Here is a 7500-nt window from a genome sequence, read left to right as displayed (position 1 = left end):
CAGGTCAACCTCCGCTGCTTTCAGCGGGGGTTGACCTGGTGGCCGATTCGCTCGCCGGGCACCAGGTCAACCTCCGCTGCTTTCAGCGGGGGTTGACCTGGTGGCCGATTCCCTCCCCGGGCACCAGGTCAACCTCCGCTTCTTTCAGCGGGGGTTGACCTGGTGGCCGATTCGCTCCCCGGGCACCAGGTCAACCTCCGCTGCTTTCAGCGGGGGTTGACCTGGTGGCCGATTCGCTCCCCGGGCACCAGGTCAACCTCCGCTGCTTTCAGCGGGGGTTGACCTGGTGGCCCATTCGCTCCCCGGGCACCAGGTCAACCTCCGGTGCTTTCAGCGGGGGTTGACCTGGTGGCCGATTCGCTCCCCGGGCACCAGGTCAACCTCCGGTGCTTTCAGCGGGGGTTGACCTGGTGGCCGATTCCCTCCCCGGGCACCAGGTCAACCTCCGGTGCTTTCAGCGGGGGTTGACCTGGTGGCCGATTCCCTCCCCGGGCACCAGGTCAACCTCCGGTGCTTTCAGCGGGGGTTGACCTGGTGGCCGATTCGCTCCCCGGGCACCAGGTCAACCTCCGCTGCTTTCAGCGGGGGTTGACCTGGTGGCCCATTCGCTCCCCGGGCACCAGGTCAACCGCACCCTTTTTCGGCCGCCTTCGCCTCCAAATTTTTCCCCCGTTTCCTTGCCCACTCCTCGGTCACTTCATACGCCCTCCCCCTTACATCCACCGTACGCAACACCTCCACCGGGCTTAATAGTCCACAACCGAGACCCAGGGCCTTCCCCGCTCTCAACCACCTCCACCCACGGTCCCCCTCCACCGGGCTTAATAGTCCACAACCGAGACCCAGGGCCTTCCCCGCTCTCAACAACCTCCACCCACGGTCCCCCTCCACCGGGCTTAATAGTCCACAACCGAGACCCAGGGCCTTCCCCGCTCTCAACAACCTCCACCCACGGTCCCCCTCCACCGGGCTTAATAGTCCACAACCGAGACCCAGGGCCTTCCCCGCTCTCAACCACCTCCACCCACGGTCCCCCTCCACCGGGCTTAATAGTCCACAACCGAGACCCAGGGCCTTCCCCGCTCTCAACAACCTCCACCCACGGTCCCCCTCCACCGGGCTTAATAGTCCACAACCGAGACCCAGGGCCTTCCCCGCTCTCAACAACCTCCACCCACGGTCCCCCTCCACCGGGCTTAATAGTCCACAACCGAGACCCAGGGCCTTCCCCGCTCTCAACAACCTCCACCCACGGTCCCCCTCCACCGGGCTTAATAGTCCACAACCGAGACCCAGGGCCTTCCCCGCTCTCAACAACCTCCACCCACGGTCCCCCTCCACCGGGCTTAATAGTCCACAACCGAGACCCAGGGCCTTCCCCGCTCTCAACCACCTCCACCCACGGTCCCCCTCCACCGGGCTTAATAGTCCCCAACCGATACCCAGGGCCTTCCCCGCTCTCAACAACCTCCACCCACGGTCCCCCAAGACGCACGTTCCAAGCCTTAACCCTCAGACCATCCACCCCCCGGGGGGGACCCCACACCCACCTGACCCCAACTCACTCCCACCAAAAACACCACCACCGCCACCGCCTCAACGGCCTGCCCCACCCAGCACTCCCACACACACACCTGCCCCACCAACGCTCCACACACGCTTTCTTCCCTCTCCCCGACCCGACCCAAGCCATCGCACCGCACCGGGTGAGGGCCTAAGCTTCCTCGCCCGCCCCCCCGCCCCCGACACGCAGGCAGGCAGAGGGAAAGGCCTCAGCGCCCCCCAGGACCGTCGCGCCGCCTTGGCCTCACGGCTTCCCTGCTCCCGCACGGCAGACACACGCCCCGCTCTACCCCCGCTGGGGCCAAAAGCTGCCTACGGCACCTGGGATTCCCAGGCGGTCACCCATCCAGGTACTAGCCAGGCCCGGGACGGTTTACCTTCCGAGATCGGACGAGATCGGGGGCATTCGGTCCGGTATGGCCGTAGGCCCCCGCCTCCCCGGGCTTTAGCGTCAGCAGCCTGGCCTCAGTCAGCCGGGCCCAAACAATTAACCCGGAGGCCGGGCCGAGGGAAAACTTCCTCCGAGCCGGCCCAAGGGGAAGGGAGGACGAGGACGCCGGGCCCGGGAGGTGACAGGACGTGCACGTCAGACCCGGGAAGCTGTGTGCCCCGAGGTTAACCCCCGGGCCGGGGCGGGGAGAGAAAAATGTTCTAAGTCCGGTAGGGACAGCAGGTCAACCCCGGTCCGAGGCGGGGAGAGAAATTTTCCAAGTCCGGCAGGGACAGCAGGTCAACCCCGGCCGCCGTAGCAGAGGTTGACCTGGTGTCCGATTCGCTCCCCGGGCACCAGGTCAACCTCGGGCGCTTTAGCGGAGGTTGACCTGGTGTCCGATTCGCTCCCCGGGCACCAGGTCAACCTCGGGCGCTTTAGCAGAGGTTGACCTGGTGTCCGATTCGCTCCCCGGGCACCAGGTCAACCTCGGGCGCTTTCAGCGGAGGTTGACCTGGTGGCCGATCCCCTCCTCGGGCTCCAAGTCCGGCAGGGACAGCAGGTCAACCCCGGTTCCGGGCGGGGAGAGAAAAATTTTCTAAGTCCGGCAGGGACAACAGGTCAACCCCGGTTCCGGGCGGGGAGAGAAAAATTTTCTAAGTCCGGCAGGGACAGCAGGTCAACCCCGGCCGCTTCAGCGGAGGTTGACCTGGTGTCCGATTCGGTCCCCGGGCACCAGGTAAACCGTGGCCGCTTTCAGCGGAGGTTGACCTGGTGGCCGATCCCCTCCTCGGGCTCCAAGTCCGGCAGGGACAGCAGGTCAACCCCGGCCGCTTTAGCAGAGGTTGACCTGGTGTCCGATTCGCTCCCCGGGCACCAGGTCAACCGTGGCCGCTTTCAGCGGAGGTTGACCTGGTGGCCGATCCCCTCCTCGGGCTCCAAGTCCGGCAGGGACAGCAGGTCAACCCCGGCCGCTTTAGCAGAGGTTGACCTGGTGTCCGATTCGGTCCCCGGGCACCAGGTAAACCGTGGCCGCTTTCAGCGGAGGTTGACCTGGTGGCCGATCCCCTCCTCGGGCTCCAAGTCCGGCAGGGACAGCAGGTCAACCCCGGCCGCTTTAGCAGAGGTTGACCTGGTGTCCGATTCGGTCCCCGGGCACCAGGTAAACCGTGGCCGCTTTCAGCGGAGGTTGACCTGGTGGCCGATCCCCTCCTCGGGCTCCAAGTCCGGCAGGGACAGCAGGTCAACCCCGGCCGCTTTAGCAGAGGTTGACCTGGTGTCCGATTCGCTCCCCGGGCACCAGGTAAACCGTGGCCGCTTTCAGCGGAGGTTGACCTGGTGGCCGATACCCTCCTCGGGCTCCAAGTCCGGCAGGGACAGCAGGTCAACCCCGGCCGCTTTAGCAGAGGTTGACCTGGTGTCCGATTCGCTCCCCGGGCACCAGGTAAACCGTGGCCGCTTTCAGCGGAGGTTGACCTGGTGGCCGATCCCCTCCTCGGGCTCCAAGTCCGGCAGGGACAGCAGGTCAACCCCGGCCGCTTTAGCAGAGGTTGACCTGGTGTCCGATTCGCTCCCCGGGCACCAGGTAAACCGTGGCCGCTTTCAGCGGAGGTTGACCTGGTGGCCGATCCCCTCCTCGGGCTCCAAGTCCGGCAGGGACAGCAGGTGAACCCCGGCCGCTTTAGCAGAGGTTGACCTGGTGTCCGATTCGCTCCCCGGGCACCAGGTAAACCGTGGCCGCTTTCAGCGGAGGTTGACCTGGTGGCCGATCCCCTCCTCGGGCTCCAAGTCCGGCAGGGACAGCAGGTGAACCCCGGCCGCTTTAGCAGAGGTTGACCTGGTGTCCGATTCGCTCCCCGGGCACCAGGTAAACCGTGGCCGCTTTCAGCGGAGGTTGACCTGGTGGCCGATCCCCTCCTCGGGCTCCAAGTCCGGCAGGGACAACAGGTCAACCCCGGTTCCGGGCGGGGAGAGAAAAATTTTCTAAGTCCGGCAGGGACAGCAGGTCAACCCCGGCCGCCGTAGCAGAGGTTGACCTGGTGTCCGATTCGCTCCCCGGGCACCAGGTCAACCTCGGGCGCTTTAGCAGAGGTTGACCTGGTGTCCGATTCGGTCCCCGGGCACCAGGTAAACCGTGGCCGCTTTCAGCGGAGGTTGACCTGGTGGCCGATCCCCTCCTGGGGCTCCAAGTCCGGCAGGGACAGCAGGTCAACCCCGGTCCCAGGCGGGGAGAGAAAAAATTTCCAAGTCCGGCAGGGACAACAGGTCAACCCCGGTTCCGGGCGGGGAGAGAAAAATTTTCAAAGTCCGGCAGGGACAGCAGGTCAACCCCGGCCGCTTCAGCGGAGGTTGACCTGGTGTCCGATTCGGTCCCCGGGCACCAGGTAAACCGTGGCCGCTTTCAGCGGAGGTTGACCTGGTGGCCGATCCCCTCCTCGGGCTCCAAGTCCGGCAGGGACAACAGGTCAACCCCGGTCCCAGGCTGGAGAGAAAAATTTTCTAAGTCCGGCAGGGACAACAGGTCAACCCCGGTCCCAGGCGGGAGAGAAAAATTTTCTAAGTCCGGCAGGGACAGCAGGTCAACCCCGGCCGCTTCAGCGGAGGTTGACCTGGTGTCCGATTCGGTCCCCGGGCACCAGGTAAACCGTGGCCGCTTTCAGCGGAGGTTGACCTGGTGGCCGATCCCCTCCTCGGGCTCCAAGTCCGGCAGGGACAACAGGTCAACCCCGGTCCCAGGCTGGAGAGAAAAATTTTCTAAGTCCGGCAGGGAGAACAGGTCAACCCCGGTCCCAGGCGGGAGAGAAAAAATTTCTAAGTCCGGCAGGGACAACAGGTCAACCCCGGTCCCAGGCGGGAGAGAAAAATTTTCTAAGTCCGGCAGGGACAACAGGTCAACCCCGGTCCCAGGCGGGAGAGAAAAATTTTCTAAGTCCGGCAGGGACAACAGGTCAACCCCGGTCCCAGGCGGGAGAGAAAAATTTTCTAAGTCCGGCAGGGACAACAGGTCAACCCCGGTCCCAGGCGGGAGAGAAAAATTTTCTAAGTCCGGCAGGGACAACAGGTCAACCCCGGTCCCAGGCTGGAGAGAAAAATTTTCTAAGTCCGGCAGGGACAGCAGGTCAACCCCGGCCGCTTTAGCAGAGGTTGACCTGGTGTCCGATTCGCTCCCCGGGCACCAGGTCAACCTCTGGCGCTTTAGCAGAGGTTGACCTGGTGTCAGATTCGCTCCCCGGGCACCAGGTCAACCTCGGTCGCTTTAGCAGAGGTTGACCTGGTGTCCGATTCGCTCCCCGGGCACCAGGTAAACCGTGGCCGCTTTCAGCGGAGGTTGACCTGGTGGCCGATTCCCTCCTCGGGCTCCAAGTCCGGCAGGGACAGCAGGTCAACCCCGGTCCCAGGCGGGGAGAGAAAAAATTTCTAAGTCCGGCAGGGACAACAGGTCAACCCCGGTCCCAGGCTGGAGAGAAAAAATTTCTAAGTCCGGCAGGGACAACAGGTCAACCCCGGTCCCAGGCGGCAGAGAAAAAATTTCTAAGTCCGGCAGGGACAACAGGTCAACCCCGGTCCCAGGCGGGAGAGAAAAATTTTCTAAGTCCGGCAGGGACAACAGGTCAACCCCGGTACCGGGCGGGAGAGAAAAATTTTCTAAGTCCGGCAGGGACAACAGGTCAACCCCGGTCCCAGGCGGGAGAGAAAAATTTTCTAAGTCCGGCAGGGACAACAGGTCAACCCCGGTTCCGAGCGGGAGAGAAAAATTTTCTAAGTCCGGCAGGGACAACAGGTCAACCCCGGTCCCGGGCGGGAGAGAAAAAATTTCTAAGTCCGGCAGGGACAACAGGTCAACCCCGGTCCCAGGCTGGAGAGAAAAAATTTCTAAGTCCGGCAGGGACAACAGGTCAACCCCGGTCCCAGGCGGCAGAGAAAAATTTTCTAAGTCCGGCAGGGACAACAGGTCAACCCCGGTCCCAGGCGGGAGAGAAAAATTTTCCAAGTCCGGCAGGGACAACAGGTCAACCCCGGTCCCAGGCGGCAGAGAAAAAATTTCTAAGTCCGGCAGGGACAACAGGTCAACCCCGGTCCCAGGCTGGAGAGAAAAAATTTCTAAGTCCGGCAGGGACAGCAGGTCAACCCCGGCCGCTTCAGCTGAGGTTGACCTGGTGTCCGATTCGCTCCCCGGGCACCAGGTAAACCGTGGCCGCTTTCAGCGGAGGTTGACCTGGTGGCCGATCCCCTCCTGGGGCTCCAAGTCCGGCAGGGACAACAGGTCAACCCCGGTCCCAGGCGGGAGAGAAAAATTTTCTAAGTCCGGCAGGGACAACAGGTCAACCCCGGTTCCGAGCGGGAGAGAAAAATTTTCTAAGTCCGGCAGGGACAACAGGTCAACCCCGGTACCGGGCGGGAGAGAAAAAATTTCTAAGTCCGGCAGGGACAACAGGTCAACCCCGGTCCCAGGCTGGAGAGAAAAAATTTCTAAGTCCGGCAGGGACAACAGGTCAACCCCGGTCCCAGGCTGGAGAGAAAAAATTTCTAAGTCCGGCAGGGACAACAGGTCAACCCCGGTCCCAGGCGGCAGAGAAAAAATTTCTAAGTCCGGCAGGGACAACAGGTCAACCCCGGTCCCAGGCGGGAGAGAAAAATTTTCCAAGTCCGGCAGGGACAACAGGTCAACCCCGGTCCCAGGCGGCAGAGAAAAAATTTCTAAGTCCGGCAGGGACAACAGGTCAACCCCGGTCCCAGGCGGCAGAGAAAAAATTTCTAAGTCCGGCAGGGACAACAGGTCAACCCCGGTCCCAGGCGGGAGAGAAAAATTTTCTAAGTCCGGCAGGGACAACAGGTCAACCCCGGTCCCAGGCGGCAGAGAAAAATTTTCTAAGTCCGGCAGGGACAACAGGTCAACCCCGGTCCCAGGCGGCAGAGAAAAATTTTCTAAGTCCGGCAGGGACAACAGGTCAACCCCGGTCCCAGGCGGCAGAGAAAAAATTTCTAAGTCCGGCAGGGACAACAGGTCAACCCCGGTCCCAGGCGGCAGAGAAAAAATTTCTAAGTCCGGCAGGGACAACAGGTCAACCCCGGTCCCGGGCGGGAGAGAAAAATTTTCTAAGTCCGGCAGGGACAACAGGTCAACCCCGGTCCCAGGCGGCAGAGAAAAAATTTCTAAGTCCGGCAGGGACAACAGGTCAACCCCGGTCCCAGGCTGGAGAGAAAAAATTTCTAAGTCCGGCAGGGACAACAGGTCAACCCCGGTCCCAGGCGGGAGAGAAAAAATTTCTAAGTCCGGCAGGGACAACAGGTCAACCCCGGTCCCAGGCGGGAGAGAAAAATTTTCTAAGTCCGGCAGGGACAACAGGTCAACCCCGGCCGCTTTAGCAGAGGTTGACCTGGTGTCCGATTCGGTCCCCGGACACCAGGTCAACCTCTGGCGCTTTCAGCGAGGTTGACCTGGTGGCCGGCTGAGCTCTGGAAGTCCGAATGGGGTTGAATTTGACCCGTGCAGCCGACCTAGAGTT

At 62.5% G+C, this 7500-nt stretch overlaps 1 non-coding gene across 1 annotated transcript; it reads right to left on the bottom strand.

Moving 5' to 3' along the window:
- Positions 1 to 1872: 1872 nt before the first annotated feature.
- On the bottom strand, positions 1873 to 1991 carry LOC142006597 (5S ribosomal RNA). Its single transcript, XR_012643646.1, has one exon. It is a non-coding gene; the product is annotated as a 5S ribosomal RNA (ribosomal RNA).
- Positions 1992 to 7500: the final 5509 nt, after the last annotated feature.

Source organism: Carettochelys insculpta, unplaced genomic scaffold (genome assembly GCF_033958435.1).
Source record: "Carettochelys insculpta isolate YL-2023 unplaced genomic scaffold, ASM3395843v1 scaffold_0091, whole genome shotgun sequence".
NCBI lineage: Eukaryota > Metazoa > Chordata > Testudines > Carettochelyidae > Carettochelys > Carettochelys insculpta.
This window is presented reverse-complemented; position numbering and strand designations above follow the sequence as displayed.